The sequence below is a fragment of the Chiloscyllium plagiosum genome, unplaced genomic scaffold (assembly GCF_037043375.1).
Source record: "Chiloscyllium plagiosum isolate Xiang-an unplaced genomic scaffold, Cpla_swu_hap1 HiC_scaffold_3, whole genome shotgun sequence".
Taxonomy (NCBI): Eukaryota; Metazoa; Chordata; class Chondrichthyes; order Orectolobiformes; family Hemiscylliidae; genus Chiloscyllium; species Chiloscyllium plagiosum.
In genome coordinates this window covers 22,435,381-22,459,624 of record NW_028270141.1, presented here as the reverse complement: position 1 = coordinate 22,459,624, position 24,244 = coordinate 22,435,381, and the positions used below count along the sequence as shown (strand labels likewise).

General features: G+C 42.7%; 1 long non-coding RNA gene across 1 annotated transcript; it reads left to right on the top strand.

The window, feature by feature from the left end:
• The first annotated feature begins 7,786 nt into the window (after nucleotides 1-7,786).
• Nucleotides 7,787-13,158, top strand: LOC122548624 (uncharacterized). Its single transcript, XR_006311277.2, has 3 exons — nucleotides 7,787-7,959; nucleotides 9,921-10,168; nucleotides 12,772-13,158. It is a non-coding gene; the product is annotated as an uncharacterized LOC122548624 (long non-coding RNA).
• The last annotated feature ends 11,086 nt before the right edge of the window (nucleotides 13,159-24,244 follow it).

The window sequence follows — 24,244 nt, the reverse complement described above, 5'->3', positions numbered from 1 at the left end:
GTGTTGCCTGTATGGTGCCTGTGTTCAGGATAGCTCATCTGGGCTGCAGAAGAATTTGGAGTGACAGGGGAAAGATCCAGTAATCATGATGCATGTAGGTATGAATGATATAGGGAGAAACAGGAAAGAGGTCTGCTGATGGAATATGATTAGCTTGGGACTAAATTAAAAAGCAGAACCCGAAAGATAATAATCTCTGGATTATGACCTGAACCAGGAGCTAATTGGCATATGGTCAACAAAAGTAAAGACAGAGACATGCGGTTCAAAGATTGGTGTGGGGGAAGTGGATTTGAATTCATAGGGTATTGGCACCAGTACTGGGGAAGGAGGGAACTGTTCCTGTGGGGACAGACTCCACCTGAACCATGCTAGGACCAGAGCCCTGGATACTTATATAACTAGGGCCACAAATAGGGCTTTAATCTACTTGGGGGAGGGGGTGGTGGATTCAGCTGCATGTAAAATTCAGCTGCAGAATCAAAGATAAAGGAGAAGATGGGTTAGGAGGTTAGTGATGGGGTTGATTGCTACCAGAAAATAAAAGCAAGGGACAGAATGTGTGTCTTATACAAAGAAATCCTGAAAGTGTAGGGAAGCTCAATAACAGACCAAATTTAAGGACTTTGTATCTTCACGCACAAAGCATTCAGTGTAAGGTAGGCCGTCCGATGGTGCAAATCGAGGTATTGGAATGTGATCACATAGCCATGATGGAAACATGGTTACAAGTAGATCAAAACTGGGAACTTAGTCATGGATATTTGACATTTTGGAAAGCCAGGAGGGATGGAAAAGGTGGTGGGGCATCATGGTTAATAAGAATTGAAATGAGGGCAATTGTGAGAGGTGATTGAGGATTGGACGATGTAAAGTCCATTTGGGCATAGGTAAAAGCAGCAAGGGAAAGAAGACATTAGTAAGAGTAGTTACAGGCCCCAAACTGTAGCCACATCGTAGGATAGGCTATAAATCAACAAACAAACAGAGCATGTAAAAAGAATAGAGCAATAATTATGGGTGACTTTGATCTTCATCTTGATTGGATTAATCAAATTGGAAAGGGTAGCTACTCATTGTAACAGTTCCTTAGAGCAACATGCCATGCAGCTAACCAGGGAGAAGGCTATCCAAGTAACATATCCCTTAGGAAGTCGTGACCATAACATGATAGAATTTAATATTTGTTCAAGATTGATAAACTTGGGTCAGAAACAGCTGTGTTTAACTTAAATAAAGGTAATTACAATGAACTGAGGATAGAGTTAGCTGAAGTGACCTGGTTAGATAAATTAGTAGGAATGACAATAAGTCATTTATGAAGGTACTTCATGACTCTCATTCCAGAGGATTAGAAAGCTGCCAATGTGACATCTTCTATTCAAAATGGAGGGAGGATATAAGCAGGTAATAATAGGCTGATTAGACAGCAGCTACTGTTGGAAAAGTACTGCAATCAATTATTACAAAAGTAACAGCAAGCATTTGGAAAATCATAATCTAATCAAGCAGAGTCAGCACAGTTTCCTGAACGGAAAGTTACCTGAATAATGTATTAGAGTTTTTCAAGGAAGTCTCAACCAGATAGAGGGAAACCAGTAGATCTGTTGTATTTGGATTTCCAAAAGGCATTCGGCAAAAGGTTAAGTCATAACAGCCACAGTGTTTGTGGCAATATATTGGTATGGATAGAGAATTGGCTCATGGGCAGGGAAACAGCGCCTGGGATAAGGGGTACTTTTTCAGGTTGTCAACCTGTGATAAATAGGGTTCCACAGGGGTCAGTGCTGGATTATTTGGCCAGGTAGAAATATGGATTTGAAGTTGTTGCAAGTCCTACTCTTGTTCCCTGATCATGTGTTTTTATTGTACTTCTGTAATATTTGCAAGAATTGTTTTTCCCCATTGGTGTTAGAATTGGGACGTACTGCCTGTGAGTGTGATGGAAGAAAATTGAATCATAGTAATCAAAAGAGAATTACATAGTTATTTGAAGAGGAATATTTTAGAAGGCTTTGTGGAAAGAATGAGAGTGGAAGGAGGTGAGTTGGTCTTGCAGAGAGCCAGAATGTCAAACAAAACACTGAATAGCATCCTTCTGTCATTATTGTATGATTTTATGATCCTAGGATTCTCTGATTCAGTCTTGAGCAAATACTATTCATGACAGTGTGACATGAAAGATTGCAATGCTGGAAGGATGATAGAAAGAGTAGAATGAGAGAGGAATTGTCTGTCAGATAAAAGGTCTTTTTTGAATTTTATTCAGGTCTGTTAAGAGAAATGCTCAAAAAAATTCCATCAATTATGAAAACAGCATTTCATTCTTGAGAAGTTTTGAGTTTTGTAGGGAGTGAAGAATTATTGAAAGAATATATGTTTGACTGACTGGAGAAAACTTAAATCTTTGGAGAAAACTTTGTACAAAAATGTGCAGGATAGTTGTAATATAATGTGATAAATGTTCAAAGTGTTTCACAGAGGAGAAATAGGCACTGCCCAGTTACAGTACAGATTATCAGTAGTGTGTTTGAAAATGTAGATTTTTAGCAGTGTTTAGAAGGAAAAGGGAGAGGAAGCAAAGAGAGAAGTGTAAGGGTGGAGCCCTGTAGAGTAGGATTGAAATGGTAGACAGCTATGTTAGAGGGAGGGGACATGGACAGAAAGAGAAATAACAACAACTTATATTCTCTGGCGAATTTTGTGATCTCAGTACCAAATCACTTGAAAGCCAACTTTTATACTTTTAAAGTGAAATCACTGTTGCAGCAGCAATTTGCCATATAGTAAACTTCCTTAAATAGCAGTGGGAATTTGTTGTTGTGTTGCCTAACAAATATGTATTTGGGATGCATTTCGGAAAGTAATTATTGGCCAGAGCCCAGCAAGAACAGCTCTGTTCTTTGAAGGCCATAAGGCTTGCATTGAAACATGGAGCATTAGAGGAGGTTACGCAGGTTGTTTGGAGTGAGACTGTAGATGGGTAGGTGAATAAAGACAAGAACTTTGGATGCAAGGGAGTGATTTTCTGGTTCAGTGCAGGACCTCAATAGGACCTAGCCACCTTCAACATCACCTTCAGCTGAAAGAGTGGATCAGACATCTGGACATCTTTTGCTGTTGCTGCTTGCTTGGATTTCTGAACATTGATCCCGAGAGTACAACAGTGAAAAAAATTCTCAAACGATTATTACAGAACATAATCGGGAGAAAGTACACCTTCTTCATTAATTTTCCTCATCTTGAACTTATTTAGTTTCACTGAGTTCCATTTAAAGGAGAGGTGGTAGTTTCTAATTGTATTTGTAATCAATACTACAAATACTCAGGAGTCAATTTTCTGAGTGCCCTTGAAATGCACCCTTCATTCCATTACAAATCATAAGGTCAGAGACATTCGTATAGTTTGAATGGATGCCGAAGTCATTTTTGGAGAAAATGTGATACTGCTAAGTGGAAATACAGTGGGATATTGTCATAGCCCTTTATCACAGTGAAAGCAAATCAGCACCACAAATCAAAGGCCTTAATTTTCTACAAAGAAAGGATCTAACTTTCAATTTAGAATCATACAGTGTGGAAACAGGCCACTCAGCCCAACAAGCCCACTCCAACCCTCCGAACAGCAGCCCACCCAGACCCATCCTCCTGCCCTACAACCCTGCACTTTTCCATGGCTAACACACCTAACCTACACATCCCTGAACACTATGGGGTAACTTAGCATGATCAAGATTAGAATGGTGCTGGAAAAGCACAGCAGGTCAGGCAGCATCTGAGGAGCAGAAAAATTGACGTTTTGAGCAGGAGCCCTTCATCAGGAAGGGCTCGTGCCCGAAAGATTGATTTTCCTGCTCCTCGGATGCTGCCTCACCTGCTGTGCTTTTCCAGCACCTCTCTAATCTTGACTCTGATCTCCAATCCTCACTTTCGTCTAGGTAATTTAGCGTGGCCGATCCACCTAGCCTGCACATCTTTGGACTATGGAAGGAAACCAGATCATCTGATGGAAACCCACGCAGACACAGGGATAATGTGCAATCTCCACACAGACAGTCACCCAAGGGTGGAATCAAACCCAGGTCCCTGGTGCCGTGAGGCAGAAGTGCTGTCCACTGAGTCCCCGTACCACCTACTGTTAAAATGCAACCAACAAATCCACATGAATTTTAATAGCCTCAGAACCATTTCGGCCAACTGCTTCCCCTGACAGGTTAATGGTTCACAGTGAAGGCTGAAGATGTGGAGTTGATGGAAATTCTAATGGCTGACCTCATCCCGCCTGCCTCAATACTTTCAGTATCAAGCTGTTCACAAGCTTCCCCATGTGTAGAACTTTAAAACCTCCAAATAAAGGGCTGGAGACTAAGCATTAGGGGCGTCACGGTGGCTCAGTGGCTAGCACTGCTGCCACACAACACCAGGGTCCTAGGTTCGATTCCAGCCTCAGGTGACTGTGTGGAGTTTGCACATTCTCCCCGTGTCTGCATGGGTTTCCTCCCACAGTCCAAAGATGTGCAGGTCAAATGAATTGGCCATGCTAAATTGCCATAGTGTTAGGTGCATTAGTCAGAGGGAAATGGATCTGGGTGGGTTACTCTTCGGAGGGTCGGTGTGGACTGGTTGGGCTAAAGGGCCTGTTTCCACACTGTAGGGAATCTAATCTAATCATAACCGAGTCAACACCCAAATTCCAGTTTACTCAATGAAGATTGATTGTATTAGGCAAGAGCGGCAGATTTTTCTCTGGAGTTTTAATAGTTTTACACGTTTGAAGTACGGTGGAAGATGACTAATGCACCACAAACAAATAAACTTAATTTAGTACCCTTCATTCCAGGAATTGAACAAACCCTGTTCCATACTTATGCAGGTGTTGATGCTGTTGTTGCTCTAGTTAATAGTTTTTACCCATCCCTAGATCCCTAACAATTGAGGTTGGACATGAAGATAAAAGATATGTGTTTAAAGAGTTGGTTTTCTTGACAGGAGAACAACCAATTGCACCGAGAGAGAGAGAGTTAGAATAATGGATGTAGAGGAGGTATAAGATTTGATTTGGCGAAGAATCAGAAGAAGTCACTTGTCAAGTAGGAGGTCAATGCTTGATGCCTTCTTTCCAGGAGATTGCACTTGGCAACTCCATGTGAACTTAATGGGATCCAGAGCATGGATTAAATTTAGCCGGGATTGATCTAAAGCTGTTTTTTTAAAAAAATAGGCCATAGCGGAATGACTGACTTTATTACACAAAGTGTATGAACAGATCAGACAGAAGGAGGTTGCTCTGAAATGTTTCACAGCAAATATAAGCATCAGAAGGGGGAAGGGAGTAACAAAAACCAAAATTGCTGGAAAAGCTCCGCAGGTTTGGCAGCATCTGTGGATGACTGTCTGAAGAAGGATCACTGACCTCCAAACGCCAACTCTGCTTTCTCGCCGCTCTTCTTCCTCTGAATAAAGAAAAAGGCCAAAGAACTGCAGATCCCGGAAATCAGAAACAGAAAGAGAAATTGGTGGAAAAGTTCAGCAAACCTGGTAGCTTCTGTGGAGAGAAAGCAGACTAAAGGTTTTGAGTCCAGTGACCCTTCTTCAGACCATTCTCCACAGATGCTGCCCGATCTGCTGAACTCTTCCAACAATTTCTACTTTTGTTTCTGATCTCCGGCATCTGCAGTTCTTTGGCTTTGTTTTCGTTCAGAGGAAGAAGAGTAGCTTGCCCAGGGGAAAAAGAATAGATGATTGTTCTTGAGGAATTCTCCAGTTTGTTGATGTTCCACCAATGCAGTGCCAATTGAAACTTTTGGGGTGCTGTGAGTTTCTGTGAATGTGAATTCAGATAATGTTGCCAGAATGGTTGATTAATTTTGGTAGTTTGACTGCTTGAGAACTATTAGAAGTTGTACTGCTTCCAGGAAGCTCATTATTAAACATAGCAGGATATCAGTAAGCTGGCACTTCCTGAGGTAAGCTGTATCTCATAACAACAAGGGATATTTCAGTGGCAGTGAATAATTGGTGCAAGCACAATCACAGCTGCGAGTGTGCCGTGATGTTGTTGCTACAAATCTGCTTGTGAACCAAGACAGGAGGAAGGGAAAGGTACTTTACCTTCAGATGGCATGCAAGGTTAAAGCAATCAGAGCTTGTAGGGAGAGGGTTGATCAATATTGTTCCCATTTAGTGTAAGAACAATCATTAATGGGCTGACATCTTTATTCAATGGATGGTAAGAATGTGGAGCTTAGGACCATGAGGAGTGTGGGTACAACATAGATGTGTTTAAAGGGAAGCCAGATGTGCACTTGAGTAAGAGGGAAATAGATGGTTGCAATCCTGGATTGAGATGGGAAATAGATGGTTGCAATCCTGGATTTAGATAAGAAAAGATCATCTCAGGTGAACCTGAAAAAATAAACTTCGACTAGTTGAGCGGAATGAGCTATTTTTGTGCTAATGATCCTATGTGATCCTCTGCAATTGCATCCAGAAGCAACATGGTGGCAGATGTAGAAATATCACAAGCTGGTTTTGGGAGTTTTACACAGACAAGGACTGGAATCATCCTCGTGTAAACGGTTGAACTTTAATAAACTTTTTATATCTGTTCATAAGTATGGTTGACCAGAACTTCAACCATACTTAAGTATGGTTGACGAGAACCTTTTTCCTTCACATCCTGGCCCCACATGATTATATATGACTGAAGGTGTAACCTAGCTATTAGCGTATAACAATGTGGTGTACATTCTGGCTCTCTTGTGGTGTAGTGGTAGTGTCCACACCCCTAGACCGGAAAGCATGGGTTCAAGTCCCATCTGCTCCAGAACTGTGTAATAACACTGTGGCTGACTGTATTCTGTCTGTGTCTGTGTGGGTTTCTTCTGGGTGCTCCAGATTCCTCCCAAGTCCAAAGATGAGCAGTTGAAGTGGATACGTCTTGGAAAATGCTGGGTCTCAGGGACTGGGATGGGTCTAGATAGAATCTTCTTCATAGGACAGCATGGATGTGATGGCCCCAATGGCCGGCTTCCACACTGTAGAGATTCTATGACCCCTGAACAATTTGATTAGAAAAATGCGTATAACTATCACTTTTATATACTGCATGGGTGGGTGGAAATTGCCATGATATATTTTGAAGAACAAATTCTGAATGTGTGTAACCTTAGCACGCTTACCACCTAGATTACCTCAAATCAACCTATTCAAATTTGTAACACACCTCTGCAGCTGGTGGGACTTGAACCCACTTCTCTCAGTCTAGGGACAGAACCCTGCACCACAAAAGCCCCTTCACAAGCTTGCCATTCAAAACATTGACATGAGTCAACTGCAGCTGCATATTCTATTCTTTAGAGGTCGAGACACATGACACTAGTGCAGGAGTGTGCACTGTCCCCCTCGCACAGACCTCAGTCCAGGACCAAGTGTATGGAGTACTCCAAAACTGTCACAAAAGTCATCCTCAGCCTCAATTCTACAAGCTCAAACTTCCAGAGTAGAGCACGGGAGTGCTGTTTACAATCTGTGCCGTTTCCACGCTATCTCATGGCTATCCCTTGCGGTGTTCAAAGTTTTGAAGAGATGAGTGCTTCTTGCCAAGTGGACAGAAATTACTTACACAGATTCCTAGCGATTAAAATTCAGAGTCAGGAAGTCTTATGAGTGGCGTGATCACCGTGGCCGTAGTCCGATTTCACTTCCTGTCATGCGAGGGTCCACACCAGAAACACAATATAATTTTTTTTACGCCAAGGGAAAGGGATCATTCCAGGGGAGCAGGAGACATTTTAGTTTCCTTTTCTTAAAAAAAAATTAAAACAATGCCACTTCGAAGTTGCAAGAGGGTGCGTTTTGTAAAGCACTATTTCGGATGCCTGACAAGTCATGTATTAATGAGTAGTGCAGTGTAAAACCCAGAATGATAAACCATGCTGACTTCTACATAATTACAAGGTGAGAAATTTGTATTCATAGTCCAGGTCATTTTACAAGACCACAAACACAATGACATTTTTTTTCCTTCCAGAATTGGATTTGCATCTATTTCTTGTAGCTGGGATTATGCAACGAATTCTCATTAAACAGCTGTCGTTCATTCTGCTTTTTTATCTATATCAGAGAAAGCTGGCAAGTTTTTTTTGTTCTGTGATGTTTCTTTCATTTCTGAAAGCGTAGCTCAGACTTATGTATTTGTCAAGCTGTTGTTGAAAGCAAAATCCAGCTTATCGGAGACAATCAGTCGGCCTGACATTTTATTAGCTTTTGACAGGCATTCTGCTGCACGCCAGTTGTCAAATCTTTGAGTCCAGCAGCTGCTCTATGTATTCAGATGGCTGCGTCAGATACTAAAGAACAGCTTGTAGTGAACGCATTGGTTGGGGGCGGGGGAGGAATCTAACAAGCGTTGCTGCTTATAAAGCAGACCAAAGCTCACCTCAGCTAATAACACCACAATCACGGCTAGTCGTGGCTGGAGCTGCACACTAACAGAAATTCCTGACTGCATCTGTCCTCCATTACACCATCTTGCCTTCACACAAGATCCATTTTTCATTTTGAAGTGTATGGTAGTCCGCTTGCTTTGTCCTGCATATGATGATGCATTAACACTTCATTTATAAATATAAATCCCATTGCATGCTTAATATTTGAAGGATTCCAGTTCGTGAGTCCCCAGTGAGTGCGCTTTCCAACCTCCTTAATGAAAGCCCAGCCGACCAAGGCTCAGCTGAGTAGGAAAGCTGGTGACACTCTACAGTGTCCAGCTGGAAACATTAGAATGCTTTCATGATGAAGGGAAATAGGGAGTGAAATCAATCCTTTTCACCCACTAGTGCGCTTAATACAGCATTCTACCATCCTTGGATTTCTCTGAGTGACAGGGTACCATATAGTTCTCTATCTGCTTTTGCCTCACTAATGAAATCATTTGGAAAGCACTTTCACTGCAAATATTTGACCTTTTTATACACTTCATCAAAATTGTCAACACTCCCAGCAACAGAGTAGAATAGAAAATTGGGGTTGGATTTTACAGGTGCACACCACTGACACTAATTTTCACAAATACTTGGGACTGAGGAAGGGAAAGTTATAACCAGGACAGACGACATTTTCAATATTAATGCCACTCTCAATGGATGGGGTTTTACCAAAGTAATTGGTCCCACCAAGACTTGTTTTGTTTTATACTTATCTGATGCTTGAATTAAACAATAACTAAGAATCATAAAAGCTTGTGCACTGTGTGGGACTCTTGATTTTCGAGAAACTCTGGGCTTATTTCAAATTGCTAATGATTGCGCGGTTTCGTTTTGTCTGTATATTTTTTTTCTCTCGCTGAGGTTTGGGATGATATATGTTGCATATCTTTTAAAGCATTCATTTAAAATTTTACTCCAGGTCATTCAAGAGTCCCTGTCCAATGTGTTAAAACAAGAGCTGTGCATGTTTATGGAAAAAAGTGTCATCTTAGAGGTGCCAGACTCTGAGAAATCGTTAAGGCGATGAGATACTCAAGGGGCCCAATTTAATATCTTGCTCTGCACCAGTTAATTTTGGTTCTGATTCACCAGAGCTTTCGTTTGCACACACAAAATGTCAACTGATATCATAGGCAAACACAATCGGATTTATAGAACTCACCCAAGTCAGTTCATAATATCCCCTGCACCTATAATCAGACTGTTAGTTACAGTTTTTGGAGCTGCCACTTTTAAAAATCTTTCAGGAGAGCTTCATTGAATAACAACCTTTACAGGCCCTCTACCTTCTCCCAACTTAATTGATATTAAAGTGTAAATTTTCAAACATTAGCATTTAGGTGTTCTAGCACGAAAAAAAACAATGATCAACTATTGTATTGGCATTTTAACAGTGAAAAGGGAACTAACTGCAATTTATTTTTGTGCCAGAAGCAAAATCCTGCAGATGCTAGACACCTGAAATAAAAACAGAAAATACAAGAAATTTTCAGCAGCAACCATTGAGAGGAATAAGATTAACATTTTGGGTCAACATCGTCATGGTGATCTGATGAAAAGACATCAACCAAAAATATTGGATCCCACAACCAAAAATTTTATCCCCAGGACTCTGTGGGAAGTTGGAGAAATGATTGCTGGGCCTCTTACTGAGATATTTGTATCATCGATAGTCACAGGTGAGGTGCCGGAAAACTGGACATTGGGTAACCTGGTGCCTCTATTAAAAAAGGTGGTAAGGACAGGCCAAGGAACTGTAGACCAGTGAGCCTGACGTCGGTGGTGGACAAGTTGTTGGAGGGAATCCTGAGGGACAGGATGTACATGTATTTGGAAAGGCAAGGACTGATTAGGGATAGTCCATATGGCTTTATGCATGGGAAATCATGTGTCACAAACTTGATTGAGTTTTTTGAAGAAGTAACAAAGAGGATTGATGAGGGCAGAGCAGTGGACGTGATCTATATGGACTTCAGTAAGGCGTTCGACAAAGTTCCGCATGGGAGACTGTTCAGCAAGGTTAGATCGCATGGAATACAGGGAGAACTCGCCATTTGGATATAGAACTGGCTCAAACATAGAAGACAGAGGGTGATACCGGAGGGTTGTTTTTCAGATAGGAGGCCTGTGACCAATGGAGTGCCACAAGGATCGGTGCTGGATCCACTACTTTTCATCATTTAAATAGTTAGTAAGTTTGCTGATGACACCAAAATTGGAGGTTTAGTGGACAGCAAGGAAGGTTACCTCAGATTACAACGGGACTGTGATCAGATGGGCCAATGGACTGAGGAGTGACAGATGGAGTTTAATTTAGATAAATGTGAGATGCTGCATTTTGGGAAAGCAAATCTTAGCAGGACTTATACACTTAATGATAAGGTCTTAGGGAATGCTACTGAACAACGAGACTTGGAGTACAGGTTCATAGCTCCTTGAAAGTGGAGTCGCAGGTAGATAGGATAGTGAAGAAGGCTTTTGGTAAGCTTTCCTTTATTGGTCAGAGTATTGAATACAGGAGTTGGGAGGTCATGATGTAGCTGTACAGGACATTGGTTAGGCCACTGTTGGAATATTGCGTGCAATTCTGGTCTCCTTCCTATCGGAAGGATGTTGTGAAACTTGAAAGGGTTCAGAAAAGATTTACAAGGATGTTGCCAGGATTGGAGAATTTGAGCCATGGGAAAGGCTGAATAGGCTGGGGCTGTTTTCCCTGGAGTGTCCGAGGCTGAGGGGTGACCTTATTGAGGTTTATAAAATCATGAGGGACATGGATAGGATAAATAGACAACGTCTTTTCCCTGGGGTGGGGGAGTCCAGAACTAGAGGGCATAGGTTTAGGGTGAGAGGGGAAAGATATAAAAGAGACCGAAGGGGCAACTTTTTCACGCAGAGGGTGGTGTATGTTTATGGAATGAACTGCCAGAGGAAGTGGTGGAGGCTGGTACAATTGCAACATTTAAAAGGCATTTGGATGGGTATATGAATAAGAAGGGTTTGGAGGCATATGTGCTAGGTGTTGGCAGGTGGGACTAAATTGGGATGGGATATCCGGTCGGCATTGATATGTTGGACTGAAGGGTCTGTTTCCGTGCTGTACATCTCTATGACTCTATCACTCTATGATTATCTTGTTCAATTGCTCAAAATAAATGATGGAACATCCAAACTGATTGTTCAGAAGATGACCCACCCCCATCTTCCTCCAACCAGGCAGTTTGGAGGGCACTGATGGGCTTTTCTCTGAAACCAAGTCCTTGGAGCCACCTCTTATTTGTCTCACTTGGAGCTGAAATAATTGCAGCCCAGGCAGGACTGTACCCTTAATCGGTCATTAAAGTATTATTAATTAACCACCTAAAGACTTCATTAGGCAGTGGGACAGGAAAGCTGAGTTTGGACCTTGTAGACACGAATGTGACAGGGTACTGGGATCCCACCGCCCTACCTAACAGGTTTTCCCTTCACTGAAGATTTCATCATTAAACTCTGTTTCCCTCTCCAAACAATTTCATTTTTAGTATTGTCTGTTTTTACTTTATGTTACCACTTCTCAAATAAAATTAACATTTGATTAGACATGCACATGGATGTGAGCAAAGTTCCCAGTAGAGTTGAAATAAGCATTCAAATTTCAGAATGCTTGCTCATCACTGTGATGAGGGATCAGTTGACTCACCTCTTTATAATCCACCTGGTTTGTCATAACAACCATTTTGCTTCTTTTAATTTGCAACTATATCACACTTCAATTAAAACTTAGCCCATTAGCTCAAAATTAAGTAGCCAATCATGTGAAAGAAAGAGGAATTTTATTACTTACTAACCCTGAGAAAATAAAAATGCAAGTCAGAAGTGAGGACTGCAGATGCTGAAAACCAGAGTTTAGATTAGAGTGGTGCTGGAAAAGCACAGCAAGTCAGGCAGCATCCGAGGAGCAGGAAAATCGATGTTTCGGGCATAAGCCCTTCATCAGGAATGGGCTTTTGCCCAAAACTTCTATTTTCCTGCTCCTTGGATGCTGCCTGACCTGCTATGCTTTTTCAGCACCACTCTAATCGAAAATAAAAATAATGCTGATCAAACATGTACAAACACAAGTATAAATTTTGTATAAAGTTGATAGACTCTAGTGCATAATGGAAGATTTAAAAAATGCACTTCAAAGTGTTTAGAGTCCTTGAGGTGTTATGTTTTAACCATAAGTCCATGGTTGTTTAATTAATATTTTATATCCTTGGCAGTGGTAAATGTTAGATATCTTAAGTTGTTTTATCATCAGGCATTGCTTTTTGAGGATGCAACAGAAGTCAAGGAGATGGTCTTCCAGTCCTGCCGTTACAAATCCAATTTTCTTCATGCTGCTCTATCGAATCTTTTTTAAAAATTCATTCACATGATGTGAACTTCACTGACTGGTCCAGGATTTATTGCCCACACCTAGTTGCCTGAGAAAAAGTGGTCGTGAATCTTCACTTCACCTGATGAAACAGTAGTGCTCTGAAAACTTGCAATTTCAAATAAATCTGTTGGACTAGAACCTGGTGTCATGTGACTTCTGACTTTGTCCACCCAGTCCAGCAACAGCACCTCCACATCTGTGCAATCATCAACAACTTATCCACACTTCTGACCTTATAATGGGCAGAAGGTTATTGACGAAGCAGATGAAGATGGTTAGGGCTGGGACACTACACCAAGGAACTCCTGCACTAAGGTTCTAGGGCTATTATGATCGACTTCAACAACGACAAACATCTTCTCATTGCCAGTTATGACTCCAACCAGCAGAGAGTGTTTTTTTGCTTCCCTGATGCCCATTGATTCTTGGTTTGCTAAGATTCCTTGATGTCACACTAGGTCAAATATGGCTTTGATGTCAAGGGCAGTCACTTACACCTAACATCTGGAGTTCAGTTCTTTTTTGTTCCATCTTTGAGCCAAGACTGTATTGAGGAGCTGAGTGGCTCTGGCGGAACCCAAACTGGTGGCAGTGAGCAGGATATTACTGAGCAGGTGCAGTGTTGATGCCACCTTCCATCAATTTACTGATGATCAAGAGTAGACTGCCAAGCTGATGATTAGATTTTTGTGTCCTACCTTTTGTGTATAGGACATACATAATGTTCACATTAGTAGGTAGATATCCGTATTATAGCTGTTTTAGAACAGCTGAGCTAGGGTATGACATATTCTGACAGATAAGTCTTCATTACTATGCTGGAATGTTGCCAGGGCCCAGAGCCTTTGTAATTTTCAGAGCCCTCAGTGGTTTCTTGATATTATGTGGAGTGAATCAAATTGGCTAAAGACTAGAAGAGTCATACCAGACTCAAAACATTAACTGTTACTCTCCCTGCAGATACTGTCAGACCTGATCTCCCAGCTTCATAGTAATAGTAGAGTGTGGGTTATTTCTGGCCACAGGTTTGAAGATTGTGTTTGAATGCTTGAAATACAGTTCATTTGTTTACTCCCATGCCTGGCTTCATTGTTTGCTCCAAGCTGGATAATATTCTGGCGAGTCTTTAGTCACAAAATTTGAAACTATTCCATAAAGGTACATCTCTGGCAGTGCCGAGGAATGGGAATTTGTTCTCACTGAGTCATTCTGGGGTACACAGCTACCTGTTATCCTTCAGTGTCTCATGTAGTTTGTCAATCCTCGTGCATAATTCTAGTTAATAAATGACAACAGGTTCGTCACCCATGCAAGGCATCACCCATGCAAGGTCTAACTGAGTCCACTTGGGTTATTCATATATACACTTAAATGAGTGATAATAGTCAGGAGAAAGATTACTGATTTTTCTCTCCCATTGCCAACATCGAAGTAAGTTATCACATCCTTACAGGCTGCCCTTGCTGACTTTAGTTAACTCAGTGCACAGCCAATCTCAAGCAAAACATACCAGGGATGGCTTAAATCTCAAATATCTTTGAATGTCCCAATAAAAATTTTGACTTTTGTTCACATTATTTTGTGTTAAGTGCAAACATGGTAGATGTACTGTCTTGAGATTACAAATTACGGTTGTCTATGGCAACAGTTTAATGTAATATATAACTGTAATAATATATGTAATATTATATATTACATATATTATGTAATATATAATATATAACGAGCAGGGATCTCATCTTTTGAAACAGTGGACACTAATCTAGGAAACAATGCAGTTAACTACAGAATGAATCGGTATTCTGTTTCATTCATTCACAGGGTACTGAAAAACCTAGCCTCAGGATCACAAGCCATAATGCATTTTCCTGCTTCAGTTCAGATTATTAAGTCACAATGGCCCTAATTTGGGTTAATCAGGATTGGAAACCCTGTTCCTGATCAGACAAGGAAAAATTGCACATTTACTTTTAGGTCAGTTCCACACCCAAATTTCCTGGACAGGGATCTCGTCTTTTGAAACAGTGGACACTAATCTAGGAAACAATGCAGTTAACTACAGAATGAATCGGTATTCTGTTTCACAGGGTATGGACATCGCAGGCTGGACTCTTGAGAAGGTGGTAATGAGCTGCTTTCTTGAACTGTTGCAATCTATGTAGATGTGTCCACAGTCATGTTAGGTAGGGATTCTCAAAGTTTTTCTCCAGTGGTAATGAAAGAATGGTTACGTAGTGCAAGTCCAGATGGTGTGTGGCATAGAGGAAGCCTGCACTTGGTACAAATTTAGTAGATATCATGCATCTACTGCCCTCTTCCTTCTAGGTGACAGAGGTCACAAGTTTGGAAGGTACTATCTCAGGAGTCTTGATGAGTTACTGCAGTTCATTTTGTGGATGATACACATTGCTGCTTTGCTGTCTGTTGGTAGTGGATGAGGTGCCAATCAAGCGGGCTACATTTTCCTGGATGGTGGCAAGCTTCTTGAGTGTTGCTGGAGCTGCACTCCTTCAGGAAAGTGAACAGTATGCTATCATGCTCCTGACTTGTGCCTTAGAGTCATAGAGATGTACAGCATGGAAACCGATCCTTCGGTCAAACCCATCCATGCTGACTAGATATCCCAACGCAACCTAGTCCCACCTGCCAGCACCCGGCCCATATCCCTCCAAACCCTTCCTATTCATATACCCATCCAAACGCCTCTTAAATGTTGCAATTGTACTAGCCTCCACCACCTCCTCTGGCAGCTCATTCCATATACGTACCACCCTCTGCATGAAAAAGTTGCCCCTTAGGTTTCTTTTATATCTTTCCCCTCTCACCCTAAACCTATGCCCTCTAGTTCTGGACTCCCAGACCCCAGGGAAAAGACTTTGTCTATTTATCCTATCCATGCCCTTCATAATTTTGTAAACCTCTATAAGGTCACCCCTCAGCCTCCGACGCTCCAGGGAAAACAGCCCCAGCCTGTTCAGCCTCTCGCTGTAGCTCAGATCCTCCAAATCTGACAACATCCTTGTAAATCTTTTCTGAATCCTTTCAAGTTTCACACATCCTTCCGATAGGAAGGAGATCAGAATTGCACGCAATGTTCCAACAGTGGCCTAACCAATGTCCTGTACAGCCACAACATGACCTCCCAACTCCTGTACTCACTACTCTGACCAATAAAGGAAAGCATACCAAACGCCTTCTTCACTATCCTATCTACCTCTGACTCCACTTTCAAGGAGCTATGAACCTGCACTCCAAGGTCCCTTTGTTCAGCAACACTCCCTAGGATCTTGCCATTAAGTGTATAGGTCCTGCTAAGATTTGCTTTCCCAAAATGCAGCACCTCACATTTATCTGAATTAAACTCCATCTGCCACTTCTCAGCCCATTGGCCCATCTGGTCCAGATCCTGTTGTAATCTGAGGTAACCCTCTTCGCTGTCCACTACACCTCCAATTTTGGTGTCATCTGCAAACTTACTAACTGTACCTCATATGCTCGCATCCAAATCATTTACGTAAATGACAAAAAGTAGAGACCCAGCACCGATCCTTGTGGCACTCCACTGGTCACAGGCCTCCAGTCTGAAAAACAACCCTCCACCACCACCCTCTGTCTTCTACCTTTGAGCCAGTTCTGTATCCAAATGGCTAGTTCTCCCTGTATTCCATGAGATCTAACCTTGCTAATCAGTCTCTCATGGGGAACCTTGTCGAACGCCTTACTGAAGTTCATATAGATCACATCTACTGCTCTGCCCTCATCAATCTTCTTTGTTACTTCATCAAAAAACTCAATCAAGTTTGTGAGATTTAATTTCCCATGCACAAAGCCATGTTGACTATCCCGAATCAGTCCTTGCCTTTCCAAATACATGTACATCCTGTGTATGGTGTATGGTGGATCGGCTTTGAACAGTCAGGAGGTGAATCGGGGTGGTCTCAACATTGGGACGGAGGGTCATGTTGAGGAGGAGGCTGTGTCAGGTCCAGCAAGGTCAGGTCAGGATATGGGGCAGGGAGTAGGATCTGTCAGGTCTGTAGCGATGTTGGGGGTTGAGGCTATTGGTGTAGGTAAAAACAATGACTGTAGATGCTGGAAACCAGATTCTGGATAAGTGGTGCTGGAAGAGGACAGCAGTTCAGGCATCATCCAAGGAGCAGCAAAATCGACGTTTCGGGCAAAAGCCCTTCATCAGGAATAAAGGCAGTGAGCCTGAAGCGTGGAGAGATAAGCTAGAGGAGGGTGGGGGTGGAGAGAAAGTAGCATAGAATACAATAGGTGAGTGGGGGAGGGGATGAAGGTGATAGGTCAGGGAGGAGAGGGTGGAGTGGATAGGTGGAAAGGAGATTGGCAGGTAGGACAAATCCGGACAAGTCATGGGGACAGTGCTGAGCTTGAAGTTTGGAACTAGGGTGAGGTGGGGGAAGGGGAAATGAGGAAACTGTTGAAGTCCACATTGATACCCTGGGGTTGAAGTGTTCCGAGGTGGAAGATGAGGCGTTCTTCCTCCAGGCGGCGGTGAAGGAGGCCCAGGACCTCCATGTCCTCGGCAGAGTGGAAGGGAGAGTTGAAATGTTGGGCCACGGGGCGGTGTGTTTGATTGGTGCGGATGTCCCGGAAATGTTCCCTAAAGCGCTCTGCTAGGAGGCGCCTAACCTCCCCAATGTAGAGGAGACCGCATTGGGAGCAACGGATACAATAAATGATATTAGTGGATGTACAGGTAAAACTTTGATGGATGTGGAAGGCTCCTTTAGGGCCTTGGATAGAGGTGAGGGAGGAGGTGTGGGCGCAGGTTTTACAGTTCCTACGGTGGCAGGGGAAGGTGCCAGGATGGGAGGGTTGGTTGTAGGGGGTCGTGGACCTGACCAGGTAGTCACAGAGGGAACGGTCTTTGCGGAAGGCGGAAAGGGGTGGGGAGGGAAATATATCCCTGGTGGTGGGATCTTTTTGGAGGTGGCGGAAATGTCAGCGGATGATATGGTTTATGCGAAGGTTGGTAGGGTGGAAGGTGAGCACCAGGGGCGTACTGGAGGGGTGGGGTCTGAGGGCAGAGGTGCGGGATGTGGACAAGATGCGTTGGAGGGCATCTTTAACCACGTGGGAAGGGAAATTGCGGTCTCTAAAGAAGGAGGCCATCTGGTGTGTTCTGTGGTGGAACTGGTCATCCTGGGAGCAGATATGGCAGAGGCGGAGGAATTGGGAATACGGGATGCCATTTTGCAAGAGGTAGGGTGGGAAGAGGTGTAATCCAGGTAGCTGTGGGAGTCGGTGGGTTTGTAAAAAATGTCAGTGTCAAGTCGGTTGTCATTAATGGAGATGGAGAGGTCCAGAAAGGGGAGGGAGGTGTCAGAGATGGTCCAGGTAAATTTAAGATCAGGGTGGAATGTGTTGGTGAAGTTAATGAATTGCTCAACCTCCTCGCGGGAGCACGAGTTGGCGCCAATACAGCCATCAATGTAGCGGAGAAAGAGGTGGGGAGTGGTGCCAGTGTAATTACAGAGGATCAACTGTTCTACGTAGCCAACTAAGAGACAGGCATAGCTGGGGCCCATACGTGTGCCCATGGCTACCCTTTTGGTCTGGAGGAAGTGGGAGGATTTGAAGGAGAAATTGTTAAGGGTGAGGACCAGTGTGGCCAAACGAATAAGAGTGTCGGTGGAAGGGTACTGTTGGGGACGTCTGGAGAGGAAAAAAACGGAGGCACTTGTCATGGCGGATGGAGGTCTTGGAGGAGGTGGAGGGCGTAGGTGTGTCTCAAACGTATGTGGGGAGTTCCTGGACTGGGGGGGTAGGACAGTGTCGAGGTAGGTAGAGATGAGTTCAGTGGGGCAGGAGCATGCTGAGACAATGGGTCGGCCAGGGTGGTCAGGCTTGTGGATCTTGGGAAGGAGGTAGAACCGGGCAGTGCGGGGTTCCCGGACTATGAGGTTGGAAGCTGTGGGTGGGAGATCTCCTGAGTGATGAGGTTCTGTATGGTCTGGGAGATGATGGTTTGGTGATGGGGGGTCATGGTCATGGTCGAGGGGGCAGTAGGAAGAGGTGTCCTCGAGTTGGCGTTTGGCTTCAGCGGTGTAGAGGTCAGTGCGCCAGACTACCACTGCGCCCCCTTTATCCGCTGGCTTGACGGTGAGGTTGGGATTGGAGCAGAGGGATTGGAGGGCTGCGCGTTGTGAGGGTTAGAGGTTGGAGTGGGGGAGGGGGGTAGACAGGTCGAGGCGGTTAATGTCCCGGCTGCAGTTGGAAATGAAGAGGTCGAGGGCAGGTAATAGGCCAGCGCGGGGTGTCCAGGTGGATGCAGTGTATTGGAGGTGGGCGAAGGGGTCCTCGGAAGGTGGGCGGGAATCCTGATTGTGAAAGTAAGCTCGGAGGCAGAGGCGGCAGAAGAAGTGTGCGACGTCATGGCGTGTATTAAATTGGGACTTTAGTCAGTGGTGAGTCTGGGTTCAGTTTAATAGTTAACCAGGAGTTCGACCAGATTTTAATCAACTAACTTTTCTAGGGTAACTATGAAGCTTAAATGAGTCAGATCTGTCAAAATCTCCAACTCTAACTCTGAGGTGGAAAATTTTGCAGAGGCCTCCAGACGTCGATAATTACCAGAATGAAATTTCAATTTCCTCAGAAATTTCCATACAGTCAGCTGTATTGCCTGGTAATAACATGCAACTCCAGGGCCTTCTTGTGGTGCCATGGTAGTGTCTCTATCCTTGAACCAGGAGGCCCACGTTCAAGTCTCATCTGCTCATATGCTTCCAAGTAAACCTGTTGGACTATAACCTGGCGTTGTGTGATCTTTAACTTGGTCCACCCCAGTCCAGCACCGGCATCTCCGAATCACATCTATTCCAAAAGTGTGTAATAACATCTCTGAACAGGTTGGTTTAAAAAAACAAGATAAGTAAAAATTACAATCAATTCCAATCTATCCCTTGCAATGTCTACCTTCATTTCTGAATTTCAGGGCCCATATCTTTTAACAATGGAAGCGCTGCACACCATTTTATAGGATTAACCATAGTGAACCTCGCTGGAGATAAAAATTACTTTGACAAGAGCACAGAGTAGTCAATATTGCTTCAGCCACCCATTAATCATCTGTCCCAATTTTTGATTTTCTTTGTCTACTTTGCACTATTGTCCACAGCGAGTCTTAAGGTTTTTGTTTTCACTAATTGTAATACCTGTGTTAAGTTCTGTTTGGCTACAGGCACCCAATCCGTAGTAAATCCTTCAGTGTGTCTGCAGACTGTTGAGGAGTGTTTCACACGTATGAAATTACAATCCTGTGGCCAGTAAATTTACTAATCACGCCCACTGAATAAATCATTGTAATTAGCATGATGAAAACGACAGGAAGACGGCTGAAAAAATGTGGCAGATCAATCACCCCATGCTGTGGCAAATCACTGAACAACAGACTTCAGGAACAGCACAAGTAAAAACACATGAAAGCTTTTCTTGAGAGAAAAAAATGCAGGAAATTCTTTGCAGTGAGCTGTGTCCTCTTTTCTGTCCAATTTAGTCTAATGAGCAACAAATGCCATAAGCAAATTTCAGCCCCAACCGAAACATGTTTTCAATCCCCCAACATCTTCAGCTTCCCGTAACATAAGCATGTTTTCTCCCTGCAGACAGAGCCCACACTAATGTCAGGAGTTTGTGCCATCTCTTTGCTGCAATTTGCATAATTCAGATTGTGGCTTTATTATATTGAGACCACTTTGCTTGATAATTGAATCAGAACATGTTTAAAAGGATGGGAGCTTTTGATGGAAAAAAAAGCTGAAACAGTTTCCCTGTGGCAGGAAGGTTAGAAGTACACAGAATGAAGAGAATTAGCAAAAAGAAATGGGGAGAAAAAGGGAAATATTTTCTGCAATGTGTTGCCATGATCTGGAACATGTTGAAATAGTTATAAAATCAGATTCAATAGCAAATTTTAAAAATGAATTGGACAAATAATTAAAGAAGACAAATTAAAGTACGTTGGTAAAAGGAATTAGGTTAATGGATAGCTTTGATAAAGAACCAGAATGGTTAAGGCCAACTTATCTATTTTTGTGCTGAATAGAACTATATACATGTTTTCATAGGAGATACAGGACCGAAGCAGGCCATTCAGTCCTACTGAAGTTATGGACTAGGCCAGACCCCCTGAAAACATTTCAAGAAATTAGCCCAGACCCTCGTTGCTCGTTGTTTTAAGCAGTTGTAATGTGGATATTCCAGGCATGATGCAGCTGATTAAACTACTTAGTTTTGAACAAAACAGAATTTATTTACAAGATTACCAAATGAAACACAAACAAAAGAGAACAGAATACTGACTAGCTTACCTGTCCGAAAATCCAACAGAATATCCCAACTTAATGATGCTATTCCCAATAGTTGCAACAATCCCCATAAAATACTCTTGGCCCAAAAGGTAAAATCAAACACTGGGTCTTACAGGGGAGAAGTCAGAGAGAGTGAGAAGACCTGCTTCTTTGGGTCCAGCAGCTTCACAACATCCTGACTGCTTTCAGCCAATAGCCAGATTGCCCAAAAAACCCAAATCAAATCAGAGAAAGGCCGAGCTGGGAGAACTTGCCACTCCCCTTTCATTGCACTTGTTTTTTTTATATAAATACTTGAAAGCCTTTTGCCTGAGGCAGTATCTGTTAGTTATACTCAAATTGACCCTAAAACCCTTCAACTTAGACTTTTCAGAGTTAGGGTCTTTTACAACCTTTCTGAAGAAGAAAAGCCAAGGACACCATAACACTGGAGAATATGCTCACTTGAGCCTCCTCCCACTTAATATTCCTCAACAACTATCACTGAAATAGATTATCACATGACTGTTTGCAGGGGCTTGCTATGCACAAATTGGCTACAGATTTTTCTACATTCCAACACTAAGTACACGTCAAAAATAATTAATTTGCTGCTGAGAGCTTTGTGAAATACTGAGATCGTGAAATACAATATAAAAAAATGCATGTAATTTAGGAAACCTGTTCAGAATGGATGTACGGGCTGAAGGGATTGTTTCGATACTGTATGACTCCATAAAGTTTTTCTTAATTCTTTCGAACTGTACCAATTGTGCCTTATTCTGGATTACCCTGACTAAGACTAGTCATACTATCCACAGTAGTTCACCTCAGATTATTGCCTTTTGTCAAATTGATAGTGTGCACCTCTGCCAATGTAAGTGACATATGAGGCTGGGATAATGCCAATTACACTAATTGTGCAATTAGTGTTGTCATAAATTGGAGAAAGAAGAGATTGTAATGCATTGGAAACTGATTTGCTGTGCAATTGAATTATTTTCAAGTACATTTTCTGGGAAGCTCTCTCACAAACAGGTGGTAGAAGAAACCCATATAAACCTGCCTCTAATGTCTTACCATCGTATTGCAAATGTTAACTGCTTTGTTTTGAGACAATTTAAAGCATACAGATATTTGTCCGATAGTGAAGCCACTGTTCTAATCTCAATCAAGATGACTCATTTAGTAAGTAAGTAATTATTTGCGGCTAAATTAATATTGCATTTCAATTGGTTAATAAATTTAATCAAATAGAAACCCCAAACTCATAAGAGTTATGTTCCAATCTATGCATGCAATGGTCTGCTGTGCATCGATTATTTAGTAAGCACAAATGATATGGCTTCCTTCATGAAATATCACTGACATGACCTGTCGTGTAGACAGGCTGTATTCACCTGCCAAGAAAATCAGGGGTAGCCCAACCACATGCATTTTTTGGAAGCCCCAATGCATTTGCGTGGCCATCAGGCAAATAACTGCCTGATATCTCTTTAAGGGCTGAGATCTTGTCTACAAGCCCTATGAGAGGGCTAATAGCTCTTCAGTCCAAGAGGTCCTATTGTAAGCGATGACTAATGTCGGTTTGGCAGTCTTTGGAATGAAGGTGGAGGAGGCCCTGTAATGAAATAAGTTTGCACAGCTCAGTAGAGGTAATCAGGCAAGTGAAATGAGATAGGTCATTATTGAGGGAAAGATGGGGGATTTATGTACCATCAGGGTCATCTGTGGGTCAAAGGGATCCAAATAATGAGGCCGGATTTTCCCTGGGTGCCTCACACATAGCATGTGGACCCCCTTTCTCCCACTGGTATCCTACTGGAGGTGGCAGGATGTGGCCCTTGAGTGACCATGAATTGGCCATTTAAGTGTCTCAATTGACTGGGGTTAGGTGGGTTGTCCTTGATCTTCCCGATGCCAGACTCAGTTGGAGATATCAGGAATTTCCATACCTTCACCTTCACTGTGATGCAAAAGCCTTGTCCCTCCCTCCCTCCCTCCGTGTCACTCCCCACATTGTGGAGAAAGTGAGGTCTGCAGATGCTCGAGATCAAAGTTGAAACTTTATTGCTGGAACAGCACAGCAGGTCAGGCAGCATCCAGGGAACAGGAGATTCGACGTTTTGGGCACAGGCCCTTCTTCAGGAAAGGGCCTGTGCCCGAAACGTCGAATCTCCTGTTCCCTGGATGCTGCCTGACCTGCTGTGCTGTTCCAGCAATAAAGTTTCAACTCCCCACATTGTCCCTTAACTCACTCCCAAGGGTGGGCTTGAACTCCACCCAAAATCTCATCAAGTCTTGACGTCTCAAACATTCAATTGCTTGAATTTCCAAAACTAGAAGTCAGTGTAAACATAGCCTTCACTGAGAAGCATTAAATAACAATGTTCCACGGACATCAAGATTCTCACTCCTGGAGAAAAGACAACATAGAATTTGCATTATATATTTACAATAGTCTGCAGCAAATATCTTGCTTCCCCATTCTTCAGATTTGAGAGGTTGGAGAGCTTTTGTATTTGGGCTTTGAACTCTTGCCGTGATTGAAGAGATGCAATAGTGAAAAAAACAACCCTTATTTAACACATGATAATTTTCTGTCATTGAGCAGTAAAGGTGGATGTGATAAGAATTGTTGTGTAAGGGGTTTCTCAGGTTCAGATCATCCGCAGAAAGAAAACAAACTTGCCGTTAATGAGATATCATTGTGGTCACTTTGAATGCTATCTGTTCTGTGTACTGAAACCAAAAGTATGCAGGAGTTAGCCACACATCTGAGACTTAGCAATGTCATAACAATTTGCTGACACCTCTCTTCCCAAACTCATTTGTTGGGACTCATTGACAGGCACACAGGAAACAAGGTCTTTCATCACTTCTTTCCTGTCATTGCAAAGGTGCTGTCTATTGTGTTACTGGTGAGAGCTAGGAACCTAATTAACATTAACCATGATCTTTGTGGTCCATGCCAAACTAGAAAGCTGGCTTTCAAAAAACTTGACTTAAATCCAGTGTCACAGACGGAATACACA